Source organism: Galeopterus variegatus, unplaced genomic scaffold (genome assembly GCF_000696425.1).
Source record: "Galeopterus variegatus unplaced genomic scaffold, G_variegatus-3.0.2 Scaffold3308, whole genome shotgun sequence".
In the NCBI taxonomy this organism is placed as follows: Eukaryota; Metazoa; Chordata; class Mammalia; order Dermoptera; family Cynocephalidae; genus Galeopterus; species Galeopterus variegatus.
Window position 1 is genome coordinate 147,037 of NW_007729419.1, and position 15,507 is coordinate 162,543.

Sequence of the window (15,507 nt, forward strand, 5' to 3'; positions counted from 1 at the left end):
GGAGGAAGTCAAATCATCCCTGTTTGCAGGCATATAATATTATATATAGAAAAATCCAAAAGCTCCACCAAAAAGACTCAGAGCTGATAAATTCAGTAAAGTTGCAGCATACAAAATCAACAAAGAAAAATCAGTAGCATTTCTATACACCAATAACAAGCAAGATGAAGAAAGAAAGCTATTCCATTTACAATAGCTACCAAAGAAATGAAGTACCTAGGAATTAATTTAGCCAATGAGATGAAGGATCTCTATAAAGAAAACTATAAAACACTCTTGAAAGAAATTGAAGAGGACACAAAGAAATAATGTCCTCCAGGTTCATTCATGTTGTCACAAATTACAGAATTTCTTCTTTTTTATGACTAAATAGCATTCCATTGTGTATATATACCACATTTTCTTTATCCCTTCATCCATTTGATGGACACTTAGGTTGATTCCATATCTTGTCTATTGTAAATAATGCTTCAGTAAACATTGGAGTGCAGATTTTTTTTGACATTTTATTTCCTTTGAATGCATACCCTAGATCATATGATAGTTCTATTTTTAATTTCCTGAGGAACCTCTATACTGTTTTTGATAATGTCAATACTAATTTACATTCCCACCATTAGTGTACAAGTATGAGGAATCCCTTTTCTCCACATCCTTTACTACCCTTGTTATTTTTCATTTTTTCAATAAGAGACATTCTAACAGGTATGAGGTAATATCACAATTTTGATTTCATTTCTCTGATGATTAGTGATTATGAGCATTTTTTCGTATAGCTGTTGGTCATTTGTATACTTTCTTTGAAAAGTGTCCATTCAGGTTCTTTGCCCATTTTTAATATGGTTATTTGATTTTTGCTATTGGGTTGAGTTCAGTTTTGGCATTTTATATAGATATGTTCTCTTTGTACTGTGTGAGCACAGGAAGTGTGAAATCCCTTCCCTATCAGCTCAGGCTGAAGGACCCTACTTTGGGAATTGTTTTGGGAGCTTGAACACACCACTCTGCCACATGGCATGGGGATAGGAACAGTGTAGTCTGTGAGGATCAAGTACATGTGGTCCTATGATGTGCTGTGTAAAATGCCTGTGAGAGTGTGTGTGTGTGGAGGCCCAGTGATTCACTAAGTGTCAATCTCCTCCTGTGTAACAGGCTTTCTAGTAGCTGCTGTAGGATATTGAATAGCAGGCTGACAGAGTCCTTGCTATTGTAGGGAATAGGCCAGCAAGGCTGGCTTCCCGTTTTGCCTGTTTCCCCCTTCTCCCTCCCTTTGAGGTCTGACCTTTGAACCCAAGACCCTGAGGGCTTTGTAAATGAGGAACTCATGCTGTTATTTTGTTGATAAGCAGTTAGCCATGAACCCTCAAGTGCCATGGCAGCAGAAAATGTTCTGTAAACAGCTTTGTACCAGACATGTCTGACTTAATCAGTACAAGTTGTTATTTTCACTGGCTTATGAAAAGGAACCTAAATAAACTGGGATGCCTTACAGGTCATCAGCCTGTATGGTCCTCCTGATGCCATAAGTGTGTCTCTTCATTCCCCACCATCTCCCCTCACGTGCTGGTCAACAAGCTGCCGTGAACAAAGCCGAGTAAATATCCCTATTCATTTAAGCCTGATATTCTAGAGCGAAAAAAACAAGAGATACAAGTAGAATATACAGTATGTGAATTGGTGGTTAGTCCTAAGGAGAAAGAGAAAACTGGGGATGAGTGCAGAAGCCTGGGCTGTGTATGTCTGGGAGCATCTGTTGCTGTCTCTTGGTCATCATCTCTGAGAGTTTGAGAGTTTGTGTGTCTCTGCCTGAGCATGTCCACGTTTATGTGTGTTGACAAAGTCTGTTTGATTGTCTGAGTGTTTATGTGTGTATGTCCTGTAAAATCTTGAATGCTTGTATTTTATTTCCTTCACTGGTTGACCTGGTAGCATATCCCTTACTTACATTTTGAATAGAAATGGTGGGAGCAGACACCCTTATCTTGTTTTGACCTTAGGGAGAAGGCGTTCAGTCTTTCAACATCAAGTAGGATGTGAGCTGTGNAAAAGATCTACAAAACATAATTGATTTTTCAAAAAGCTAACAAAATTGACAAGCCATTAGCTAGACTAACCAAAAAAAAAAAAAAAAAGAAGACTCAAAATCAGAAATGAAAAAGGAGACAACACAACTTATACTACAGAAATACAAGATCATTAGAGATTATTAGGAACAACTATATGCCAACAAATTAGAAAACCTAGAGGAAATGGTTAAATTTCTGGGCACATAAAATTTACCAAGATTGAACCAAGAAGTATAAAACCTGAACAGACCAATTACAGATAACAAGACTGAATCAGTAATAAAAGTCTCCCATTATAGAAAAGCAAAGGACTGAATGGCTTCACTGCTGAATTTTACCAAATCTTTTAAAAAGAATTAATAACAATTCTTCTCAAACTCTTCCAAAAAATAGAAGCTGAGGAAACTCTTCCAAACTAAAGCTGCGAAGCAAGCCAGCATTACCCTGATGCCAAAACCAGACAAGGACAGAACAACAACAAAAAACTATAGGCCAATATCCCTAATGAAAATAGATTAGAAAATTCTCAACAGAGTATTAGCAAACTAAACCCAGCAGCATATTAAAAAGACCATTTACTATGATCAAATGGGTTTTATCCCAGGAATGCAAGGATGGTTCAACACATGCAAATTAGTAAATGTGATAAATCATATCAACAGAGTGAAAGACAAAAATGATAGGATCATCTCAATTGATGCAGAAAAAGCATTTGATAAAATTCAACATCGCTTCATGATAAAAGTCCTCAACAGTGTAGCCATAGAAGGAATATACTTTGACACAATAAAGGCCATGTGTGACGCGGGCAGCTACTAACATACTGAATAAGGAAAAGCTGAAAGTTTTTCTAAGAACTGGAACAGAAGTCAGATGCCTATTCTCTCCACTCTTATTCAACATAGTACTGAAAATCCTAACCAGAGCAATTGGGCAAGAGAAAGAAAGAAAGGGCACCCAAATTGAAAAGGAGGAAGTCAAATCATCCCTGTTTGCAGGCATATAATATTATATATAGAAAAATCCAAAAACTCCACCAAAAAGGCTCAGAGCTGATAAATTCAGTAAAGTTGCAGCATACAAAATCAACAAAGAAAAATCAGTAGCATTTCTATACACCAATAACAAGCAAGATGAAAAAAGAAAGCTATTCCATTTACAATAGCTACCAAAGAAATGAAGTACCTAGGAATTAATTTAATACAAGAAAGTGAAAAGAGAACCCACTGAATGAAAGAAAAAAATGCAAATTTTATATTTGATAAGAACTTTGACAGAGTTTGGATGTGCTGTCCCCCCAAAGCTCATGTCAAAATCTTGGCAATGTTGGCAGCAGTTTGGGTCATGGTGGCAGATCTTTCATGAATAGATTGAAGCGCATGGCAGGGGAGGGCTAGCGAGTGAGTTCTCCCTCTATTAGTTCCCATGAGAGCTGGCCATTTAAAGAACCCTAGCACCACCATCCTCCTGCTCTCTCTCGCTTCCTCTTACCATGTGATCTGCTCATACCCCCCTGCTGTTCTGCCATTTTCCACCATGAGTAGAAGCAGCAACCTGAGACCTGCACCAGATGCATCTGTTCCAGAATTGTAAGCTAAATAAACCTTTTTCTAAATTACCCAGTCTCAGATATTCTGTTATAGCAACACAAAAATGAACTAATAACAGACTTGTATATTGAACTGCTCACATTTCAATCCCCTCTGTCATACAGGGTTGAGGGCACTTTTTTCTTTCACTGCATGTATTGAGTTTGACACTGGAGCCCCATCTGGGTAGACCTGAATCTTAGTCAAGTTATGAGGTGAAAACAGGGGAAGATCATAAAGAGAGAATCCTGAGACTTTCTATGAGGTTAGTGGATAAGAAAGTACTCTCAGAAACCCCTCACTATGTTTCACCCTCCAGAGGGAAAGGCTGAGGTGAGCCCTGCCTGATGGCCTGAGAGGTTCCCAGCCTTTTCTGTCTCCCCACAGTCTGTCTCTCCTGAATATTCCAAATCCATATAAAGCAGGGTTCCAAGTTCCTGGCCCTGTCCCCTGTCTAATATAAATTGCACTGGAAACTTGTTGAAAATGACAAGGAAGACTTTATTCCACGCTATTGCTGTGGGATTAAGACTACTGCAATAGGGGATCAGCTCAGGCTGAAGGACCCTACTTTGGGAATTGTTTTGGGAGCTTGAACACACCACTCTGCCACATGGCATGGGGATAGGAACAGTGTAGTCTGTGAGGATCAAGTACATGTGGTCCTATGATGTGCTGTGTAAAATGCCTGTGAGAGTGTGTGTGTGTGGAGGCCCAGTGATTCACTAAGTGTCAATCTCCTCCTGTGTAACAGGCTTTCTAGTAGCTGCTGTAGGATATTGAATAGCAGGCTGACAGAGTCCTTGCTATTGTAGGGAATAGGCCAGCAAGGCTGGCTTCCCGTTTTGCCTGTTTCCCCCTTCTCCCTCCCTTTGAGGTCTGACCTTTGAACCCAAGACCCTGAGGGCTTTGTAAATGAGGAACTCATGCTGTTATTTTGTTGATAAGCAGTTAGCCATGAACCCTCAAGTGCCATGGCAGCAGAAAATGTTCTGTAAACAGCTTTGTACCAGACATGTCTGACTTAATCAGTACAAGTTGTTATTTTCACTGGCTTATGAAAAGGAACCTAAATAAACTGGGATGCCTTACAGGTCATCAGCCTGTATGGTCCTCCTGATGCCATAAGTGTGTCTCTTCATTCCCCACCATCTCCCCTCACGTGCTGGTCAACAAGCTGCCGTGAACAAAGCCGAGTAAATATCCCTATTCATTTAAGCCTGATATTCTAGAGCGAAAAAAACAAGAGATACAAGTAGAATATACAGTATGTGAATTGGTGGTTAGTCCTAAGGAGAAAGAGAAAACTGGGGATGAGTGCAGAAGCCTGGGCTGTGTATGTCTGGGAGCATCTGTTGCTGTCTCTTGGTCATCATCTCTGAGAGTTTGAGAGTTTGTGTGTCTCTGCCTGAGCATGTCCACGTTTATGTGTGTTGACAAAGTCTGTTTGATTGTCTGAGTGTTTATGTGTGTATGTCCTGTAAAATCTTGAATGCTTGTATTTTATTTCCTTCACTGGTTGACCTGGTAGCATATCCCTTACTTACATTTTGAATAGAAATGGTGGGAGCAGACACCCTTATCTTGTTTTGACCTTAGGGAGAAGGCGTTCAGTCTTTCAACATCAAGTAGGATGTGAGCTGTGAATTTTTCATATTTGCCTTATATCCAGTTGAGGCACTTCCCTGCTATTCCATTTTATTTTATTATTCCATTTTATCCTCTTTTTCGTGGAGAGGTGTTGAATTTTGTGAATTATTTTTCTCCATCTACTGGGATGATCTTGTGGTTTTTGTTTTTGTTTTACATTTTTTATACTAATATGGCATATTGCATTAATTGGTTTTCAGATTTAAACTGTTGCTTTCCTGGATTAATCCCACTTGATCGTGGGGTATTATTTTTTTATCTATTGCTAGATTCAGTTTGCTAGTAACTTGCTGAGGCTTTTTAGATATATTAAAAAGAGGTATTTGTGGACAGTATAAGAGTATGGCATTATCTAGTATACAGTGTATAAATATGTATATACATATATTGTGTATATATATGCAATATATACTTACTATACATAATTAATATATATTATATACAACCTATATAATATATATGTGTATACTAGATATAATTAACATATATAAATTGTGTATGGTATAGTATGATACTATTATAGTATACTACCATGGTCTTACTCTCCATTGTAGAGTGCATTTCGGTTCCTTGCCAGTCCACAGAATTATTCAAACAAGCTAATCACTTCCTCCTGTGTCAACTAAGGGGCACAACGTTTTGATACACAAAGCCTACCTCCCAAAATCTTTATAACATTGAATTTGGAAACAAATATTTCTGTATGACATCAAAGCACTAGGGACAAAGAAATACCTAATTTGGACTTCATCAAAATTAAAACTTTTGTGCTTTAATGGACATTACAAGAAAGTGAAAAGAGAACCCACTGAATGAAAGAAAAAAATGCAAATTTTATATCTGATAAGAACTTTGACAGAGTTTGGATGTGTTGTCCCCCCAAAGCTCATGTCAAAATCTTGGCAATGTTGGCAGCAGTTTGGGTCATGGTGGCAGATCTTTCATGAATAGATTGAAGCGCATGGCAGGGGAGGGCTAGCGAGTGAGTTCTCCCTCTATTAGTTCCCATGAGAGCTGGCCATTTAAAGAACCCTAGCACCACCATCCTCCTGCTCTCTCTCGCTTCCTCTTACCATGTGATCTGCTCATACCCCCCTGCTGTTCTGCCATTTTCCACCATGAGTAGAAGCAGCAACCTGAGACCTGCACCAGATGCATCTGTTCCAGAATTGTAAGCTAAATAAACCTTTTTCTAAATTACCCAGTCTCAGATATTCTGTTATAGCAACACAAAAATGAACTAATAACAGACTTGTATATTGAACTGCTCACATTTCAATCCCCTCTGTCATACAGGGTTGAGGGCACTTTTTTCTTTCACTGCATGTATTGAGTTTGACACTGGAGCCCCATCTGGGTAGACCTGAATCTTAGTCAAGTTATGAGGTGAAAACAGGGGAAGATCATAAAGAGAGAATCCTGAGACTTTCTATGAGGTTAGTGGATAAGAAAGTACTCTCATGGGGCCGGCCCGGTGGCGCACTGCGCTTAAGAAAGTACTCTCAGAAACCCCTCACTATGTTTCACCCTCCAGAGGGAAAGGCTGAGGTGAGCCCTGCCTGATGGCCTGAGAGGTTCCCAGCCTTTTCTGTCTCCCCACAGTCTGTCTCTCCTGAATATTCCAAATCCATATAAAGCAGGGTTCCAAGTTCCTGGCCCTGTCCCCTGTCTAATATAAATTGCACTGGAAACTTGTTGAAAATGACAAGGAAGACTTTATTCCACGCTATTGCTGTGGGATTAAGACTACTGCAATAGGGGAGAGAGATTAAACTCAACTCTTAATACAACAGGGACATCTGTAGATTTATAGGCAATGGGCAGAGTGAAGGAGAGAATGGAACTTGTTAGGTATCAAGGATGGGGAAGAGAAACTTGGTTGGATATTAAAAACTGGCTCAGCAGAATTTTTTGCTCATACTGGAATCTGCATGCCAAGGACAAGGCTTTGTCCAAAAGAAGACTCAGAGGAGCCCAATTAAAGTTTGGTCAAGAAGGCAGTCCTTCTCACAACCCCAGTCTAGGTCTTCCTACTGATGAGTTAATTCCCTGCATTTCTGGTTCCCTCCCCACATTCCCAAAGCCAACATTTGTTCCTGAACTTACAGCACCATTATCGAGTCTTTGTCCAATGTGCTACATTTTGAACAGGTGCAGTATTTTAATTGTCATTTTTCACAGACCAGTAAGTGCTCATTTTTGTAGACCATTGTGCAAACTGAAGTTGTCATAGCTGGGGTTTTTTGTTCCTGTCATTGTTTTACTTCTTATTTTTTAAATTGTGTAGCTGTTGTCCATCAGATGTTTGCAGAAACACAGCTCCTAACAAAGTGATGTTGGCCCTTCATCTTGAAATGACAGCCAACACCTATGGAAGAGACAAAATGAAACTTAATGATGAAATCCAGACATACTAAACTAGAGAGCTGCTCCTTCCAGCCTCCTTGTTCAGAATGCCTTAAAGAGTCTTGACACTGACTTCCAGCTGTTGATCACCTTCCCCAGACATGAGACAGGACCAGCTAGCCAGGACAGTTTGTCAACACCGAGGGACACTTAAAACCTGACTGCAGGCTGATTGATCAGCAATGGTGTTGGAGAAGATCATAATCAAAAGGTGAAAATGTGGAAGTTGCACGTCCCGGGATGAAATCACTCTTGACAGACCGTAAAATAAAGAAACCGAAGTGGAGAAGGCATGGAGGACAGCTCATGCTTATGTGTCTGAGCATAACAACTGTCTCAAGGACTTTCTAAATAAACCCACAAGGAGATCCTTTTTTAGGAGTGCAATTCAGATAAGATGCTTTTGAAAGAACACTTTCCAGTAACAGCATCTCCACCAATTAACTGATGCAAGCTGTCTCTTTGAGTTTCTGGAACCAATGAACTGTTTCCAAGCAGCTTTTAGGAACTTTTTTTTTTTTTAAACCAGATAAAAACATCCCCTTCCCTGCCCTCTACAGATGCTGTGTCTTGCTAGAGTGTGCATCTCTGATTACAATCCTTTTTGCTTACTCCTGAATAAAATCATATTGGAAGTTATTTTTCGCTGATTTTTTTTTTCTTAACAATGCTACATGGGTATCCTTTGAAAAACCTGTACTAACTGAAATGAGCTAGTCACAAATTACACAAGATGTAATTCCATTAATATAAAAGTCAACAATAGAAAAATCTGTAGAGGCAGAAGGTAGGTTGTTGCTTATCTAGGGCTGGAGTTTGGAGGAAAATGGGAAAATAGGGGAGTGATAGGTAAAGGGTACAGAAGTATGTCCTTGAGGTGAAGAAAGTTGACCATGGTGATAATTGCACATATCTGTAAATATACTAAAAACTACTGAATTGTACACTTTCAATGGTATATTATTTAGTATGTGCATATCTTAATAAAGCTGTTCAAATGTGTTTGGAATTTCAATCCAATCTGTTAAGAGTATTAAGAATTTGTAGGTTCATTCTAAATTTATATAACCTGTTATTATTTTACTTATATATATCAGTGAGAATAGGAATTCAGTTACCTTACAAATATTGTAGCCTTTTACACTTCAAAATTCTCTAGGGACACACTCAAAGGCAGATCATAAACAAATACCTATTCAACGTAAAATGTACACCTGATAATTTTAATGAACCCATCTTACAGGTTGTAGTTGGTCTGAGAAGATTCCTGAGCCCAGGTTCGGGCACAGGGTTCAGACTTCCTGCCACAGCCAAAATGCCAGATGTTTGTGGGTGAGGCTAGGACGGATGGAAGCCTCAAGAAACTAAGATCAAAACGGAGGCAGAGTATTACATATGGCGATATCACTTTTTTTTTTTAAAGATGACTTGGTGTTGTCAGCACCACGCTCAGCCAGTGGAGCGAACCGGCCATCCCTACATGGGATCCGAACCCGGGGCCTTGGTGTTATCAGCACCGCACTCTCCCGAGTGAGCCACGGGCCGGCCTGGCGATATCACTTTTAAGTTTATGCGTGTTCCATGAGTGGCCTCGCAGCCTTGTGTCCAGCCCCTGATGCCCGGAGGACAGGCGACACTCCTGTTCCTGTCTGGCCTGGCCTGGGGTCCCTCTTCCTCTGCACAAGGGGTCGCTCCACGTGGAAACTGAGCCTGGGATTCCTGCACCCCGGTGCCGGTGTCCCCTCCGGCCTGGGAACCAGCTCTTAAACGCATCCTGCCTGGCCAGGGCCGATTCCCACAATCTAGGACGTTGGCTCAGCCACGTGACCTGTGGCAATTCCGTCGCTCAGGCCGTAGGGGGCGTGGCTGTAGGAACTGTCCAATCAGATGCGCCCTGGGAAGGGCAGGCGAATCCCCTGGGGAGACGCCTGTGGGTCTGTCCTTGTTCCGGCTTCACGTGGCGGCCGTCTGAGCTGCCTCCGGTGACCGCAGGTGGCCCTGGTGCAGCCTCCGTGCTCTGTGCCCTGCTCTGCGCGCGGGGGCCGTAGGGAGGACGCGGGGACACTCGGACATGGTGAGTGTGGGGCGGGCGTCCCGAGACCCGAGCGGGGCCGGTTGGAACCGGTCGGAGCCGGCCGTGGCCGCGGGACCCGGGCCTCCCCGCGCTCAGCCCCGGAGTCTGCGGCCCTCGGTCCCCTCCGGCCGGCGTCCTTGCGGCGGCGACCACTTGCATCTCGAGAATAAAACAAGCTTCCTTTTTACTCGGTTGAAAAAAAATTTTTTTAATTTTTTTCCATAGAGCCATGAATGGCTCTTTTTATTTTGTTTTATTTTATTTACTTATTTATTTTTTCTAAGCGTGTATTTTATATGAGAGCAAACCAGAGAATAACCACCTGGAACTGTTTTGTCTAAGGTGCATGAGCGTCTTGTACTGTCTTTCCCGGGCACAGACATGCCATGGGAACTCCTTTGTTTTTTGGCGGCTGTGCTTTAACCAACGGAGCTAACCGGCCACCTCCTATGGGAAGTCCTTTGGTTGTAGGTGTTTCTTTGGAACCTTTTCTGGGTGAGGTGTCCTTTCACCACAGTTCCCAGTAAACACTACCCCTGCCAGGCAGGGGGTAATCAGGCTTGTCACCTTGAAACGATTTTTTCCCTTAATTGAACCTCAGTGTTTAGTAAGTGGAAACAGTATTTAATCAAGAGAGCTTGAAAGTAGAAAGTATTTCCAAGCAGGCAAAAATAAATAATAAAATGAATTTCAGTGCGGTGCTGAAAACACCAAGCCCACGGGTTCGGATCCCATATAGGGGTGGCCGGTTAGCTCACTGAGTGAGCGTGGTGCTGACAACACCAAGTCAAGGGTTAAGATCCCCTTACCGGTCATCTTTTTAAAAAATAAATAAATAAATAAAATAAAATAAAATAAAAATTTCAAATATAAATAATACATTGGTCTAAATTACATTCCATTTGTTAAACATTCTTTTTTCATATTTTTATTTCTCCTGAGCATATATAGTGAGTTTCTCAGGTCTGTTTTGTTTGTTTGTTGATTTTGCATGATTTCAAATGAAAATCCAACGCTTTGACTTGTAAAACCTAGAAGTGTTCAAAATGGGTAATTGTTTAGTAAAACAATTTCATGACATGAGCATAATATTTAGCTGACTGCTTCACTTTCTGAAAGGAGCAGATAGTTGTGGGTTTTCTTGTTGAGTTGGCCAATATGCCTTACACTTTTCTTTTCATAAACACTGCGTGTGACTGATTTTGATGAATTCTTTAAACACTGGGTTTGTGTCGTTTAAAATATTAATGGTGGGACTTGCCCCGTGGTTCACTCGGGAGGTTCAGATCCTATATAGGGATGGCTGGTGCACTCACTGGCTGAGCGTGGTGTGGACGACACAGAGCCAAGGTTTGCGATCCCCTTACCGGTCAAAAATAAAATAAAATAAAATATTAATGGTGGTCCGAAGCCACTTACTGGGGGGAGATGCCTGAGGCCAGTGACTCATGCTAAGGCTACCATTAAGCCTACAAAGGGAAGTCGCTGAAGGCCCATTTGCTTCTCCTGGGGATCCTTCCCTGCAGATTCTGCCTGCTCACTGCCACCAGGGAAGGAGACCTTGGTCGTTACCAAGACCTCGAAGGTCCTTCACTGCCGCTCAAAACCCAATAACTGAGTGACAAGAATCGGTGTAAGGAGAGGTAGCCTTTAATCAGGAAGCCGGCAGCCTGGGGAAGTGGTGAACTCATGTCTCAAATACCATCTCTGCATTTCCCAGGCTTGCCAAAGGGTTTCATAGGGATGAGTGGTGGGAAGCTGATTCGTAGTGACTAAACGGGGATGTGCAGGTATGCTCGATAATCAAAAAAAAAAAAAAAAAATGCAGAGAAACATCAGGGAACTTCCCAGCTGGGAGCTGACCAATTTCATCACTCTCCATGGGCTCAAGTCATGGGTTCAGTTCTCAACAGAGATCAAGTTAGCAAGCTGATAAAGAGTGTCCATCTGGGTTGATAATTATTCTATAATGATTTTGTGTACCGCTTGAGCAGGAGTTATGTTCTGGCAATCGTGCAAACAAGAGTTACTGTGTTCGGCAGCCGGCTGCAAGCTATGTGGTTTAGGTTACAGGAACAAGAAGCTTTAACTTCAGAGGTTTAACAAGATGGAGTCACTTCTGCTCAGGCGGTAACATACTGAGAAAAGCTCTGAGCCCTGGAAAGCTGGAGACCCACCTGCACGTGCAGGAGTGAGGGGAATGACTCTCGGGGTTCTGTATAGACATGGGTTTGAGTTTTGTATCCACAGAATTGGTACACCTAGAGTATTGAGAAAATCTATGAAGGTCAGGATTTCTGTGTTCTGGAAAAATAATTAATAAACATGGCAGTTCATTCGAGTCAGAACCTTTATTTGAATCCAGATGAGGGTGAAAATTGAGGGGACCATTTTTATGCTACCAGAAGAGAGGAGGGTGTGTGGAGGTCCCAGGTCCATTCCTGTGGCTGCTCAGGCTCCCCCCACCCCTCCCGTCACCAGGGACTGACGCACTCTAGGAATTGTTTCAAAGATGAACGTCTGGGCCCCAGGCTTGGGAATATAGTTAACCTCAGAGTGTTTCTTGTGAGCTGTGGGGAACAGGCTGCTTGCTGGGCAGGTTCAAGTGTTTGCGTTTCTTTCCTTTGATATCCTATTGACTATTGGTGCCCTTTAACCAGTTTCCATAAATATTTTGTAATTTCTCCCCTTTGTGTATATAAACGATTTTCTGGGTGAAAATGTAAGTTCATTGAGAGAAACGATATAAGTCAAAATTCTGAAACCAAACAAAACTTTGGGTTTTTTCTTAAGAATGGAAAATCAGGGCATGAGATGGGTATTTTTAAGTTGTCAGGTGCATTCTTTTTTAGATCAGTTGTGTATGTGTCTTCTCTAGAGCATTTGAAAATTAAAGGCTTTACTATTCCTGAGTATTTGCCTGTTTTAATTATTAAGAGAAGTACTAAAAGCTTATGTAAATCATTCAAGATCTTAATACACATAATAAGTGAGAACTAAACCCCTAATACATTTTAATGTGGTATATTTTCCCAACATCTAGTTAGAAAGATATTTTAAAGGTTCATTTTTTAGGGGCCGGCCTGGTGGCGCACTGCTACAGTGCGCCGCTTGGGAAGCGCGGTGGCACTCCCGCGGAGGGTTCGGATCCCACATACAGGCCGGTTCCCGCTCACTGGCTGAGCGAGGCGCGGGAGCAACGCCGAGGGTTGCGATCCCGTTGCCGGTCCCGGTCCGGTACGGGGGCGACACTGAGGGTTGCTATCCGTTGCCGGACACGGAAAAAGACAAAAAGGAAAAAAAAAAAAAAAGGTTCATTTTTTAATAAATAGTTCAATGTTTAATACATTCCTCATCATTATGAATAAAGGATGAAATGTTATAATGGTTACTTATGTAGAAAAATTTTGCTATTTAAAAATTAAATTTTAAAAAGCCCAAATAAGTACATATAATAAAGACTATTAAAAATTAAAGCACTGTGTATATAAATTTTTGTTCACTTGAAGTAAATATTACAGGCAAAGTTTACACAAATCTGCCAGACAGGAAAATCCAACTTGAGATGCCTCCTGCCAGCACGTCCTGGCCCCCTCTTGTGCTCTTGCTCAGCTGCCCCAAGTAACTGGTTTTGATAATTTCTTGTGCTTCTGTCACCCTTTGTTTATAGAAAAACAAGGAATTAGAAATGCATCTTGTTCTTTCCTGTCATCGTTATTATGATGACTAGTCACGCTGACATTTTTGATACTTGCTGAGAGCTGAAGACTCACGCTTCCCTCTTCCCCTTGTGCCACACCTGGACCAGCTTTCCAGAATAGCCCGGGGCTCCCTTCCCTCATGGTCTTAACATTGGTTTCATTTGTATAGTGTTTCCATCATTTCTCCAAGGTGAACAGGAGCTGCCATTAGAAGGCAGTAAGACTTGTAGTGACCACAGTAAAAATGTAGAGTTGAGTTCCATGTTTTCATGGTGCTGTTAAATTTATGAGGAAGTGAATGGGGACAGAGCTCTAATTCTGATGACCATATTCATTTATCATAAGGTAAATAACTGGAGAGTACAGGATTGTTTCTTACCTTTTTTTAATTGATTATATTATCACTGTGTTATCTTCTTACCCTTTCTCCTTTAAACATGTGTGGGATGTTCTAGGACTCAGTGACCTTTGAGGACGTGGGTGTCAACTGCATCCTGGAGGAGTGGGCTATGCTGGATCCTACGTAGAAGAAACTCTACAGAAATGTCATGTGGGAAATCTGTACAAACCTGGCTTCTATAGGTACGGATGACACATTCCTTCCCTTAGTCAATTAGATAACATGTGTTTCTTATCATCAGTGCTGTTCCACAATTTGGAAGGTGGAAAGAAAATACTGTGGTGAATAAATCAGGCATGATTGCATCTCCTCATGAACGTGGAATTTAATATTGTTCTGTAATTTGTAACAATTCATAATTATTTTCTGTTTCTACATTTTAGGGAAAAAATATGAAGTTCAGAACATTGAACATCAGTACAAAAATCTTACTGGAAATCTAAGGTAATTTGTATTCAGAAGAGAAAGCATTGTCCAACATGAGAATCTTAATGTGTCATAAAATTTAAAAAATAAGCAAACAGAACTGATAAACCCAACTTTATTTATTTGTAGAAAATATTTACTAAAATGCATACTGAAACATGACATAAATGTTCAGTTTTTGCAAAGTAGGGAAGAGTATTAAGAAACCGCATATGTGAACATCACTATTTTGTTTAATATCTGTGGATAAACCCTCTTATTGAGCATTCAGTCCCTTCACTTTCAAATGATTCAGGCAGAGCAGGAGACCTCTACTTACCCCAGTACGGTCAAAATGTAAGCCCAATATATACCAGTAAATATAAAATTGATAATAGGTCAATCATTAATACTGTGCTTCTCATGTTTTGCAGCAATCATATTGTAGAGAATGTCAGTGAAAGTAAGGAAAGTCATCACAGTGTACAAACCTTTAGCCAGAGTACAAATCTTAATCTGAATGAAAAAAAATCTTTTGCAGTAAAACTATGTGAATGCAGTTTGTGTGAAAAACTCTGTACATATCTTTCATCCCTTACTAGGCACATCATATCTCATGCCATATCACAAACCATTTGCACATCAGAACTGTGGAGAGAAGCCGTGTAAACATCAGCAACATTGGAAAGCCCTTACTTACCTTCACTCCTTTCCAGTTCACAAAAGGACACACACCCAAGAGAGACTCTGTGAATGTAAGGAATGTGGGAGAGCCTTCGATTCTCTGACAGGTGTTCGAAGACACATGATAGCGCACATTGGAGAGGGACCTTATAAATCTGAGCTGTGTGGGAAAGCTTTCTACTGTCCCAGTTTATTTCAATGTCATGAAAGGGCTCACACTGGAGAGAAATCTTAGGAATGTAAACATATGGTAAAGCTTTCAGGTTTTCCAGTTCTGTTCATAAGCATGAAAGAACTCACACTGGAGGGCCAGCCCCGTGACTCACTTGGAAGAGTGCGGCACCGACGCCGTGGGTTCGGATCCTATATAGGGATGGCCAGTGCGCTCACTGGCTGAGCATGGTGCAAACAACGCCAAGCCAAGGGTTACGATCTCCTTACCAGTTGGAAAAAAAAAAGAAAAAGAAATAGAGAACTCACACTGGAGAGAAACCCTATGAATGTAAACAGTGTGGGAAAGCCTTCACTTGTT

General features: G+C 41.1%; 2 pseudogenes; both read left to right on the forward strand.

Annotated features, from left to right (window-relative positions):
- The first annotated feature begins 11,567 nt into the window (after positions 1–11,567).
- Positions 11,568–14,972, forward strand: LOC103600337 (annotated as a pseudogene).
- Positions 14,973–15,455: 483 nt separating this feature from the next.
- LOC103600338 overlaps positions 15,456–15,507 on the forward strand; it is a 1,217-nt pseudogene continuing 1,165 nt past the window's right edge.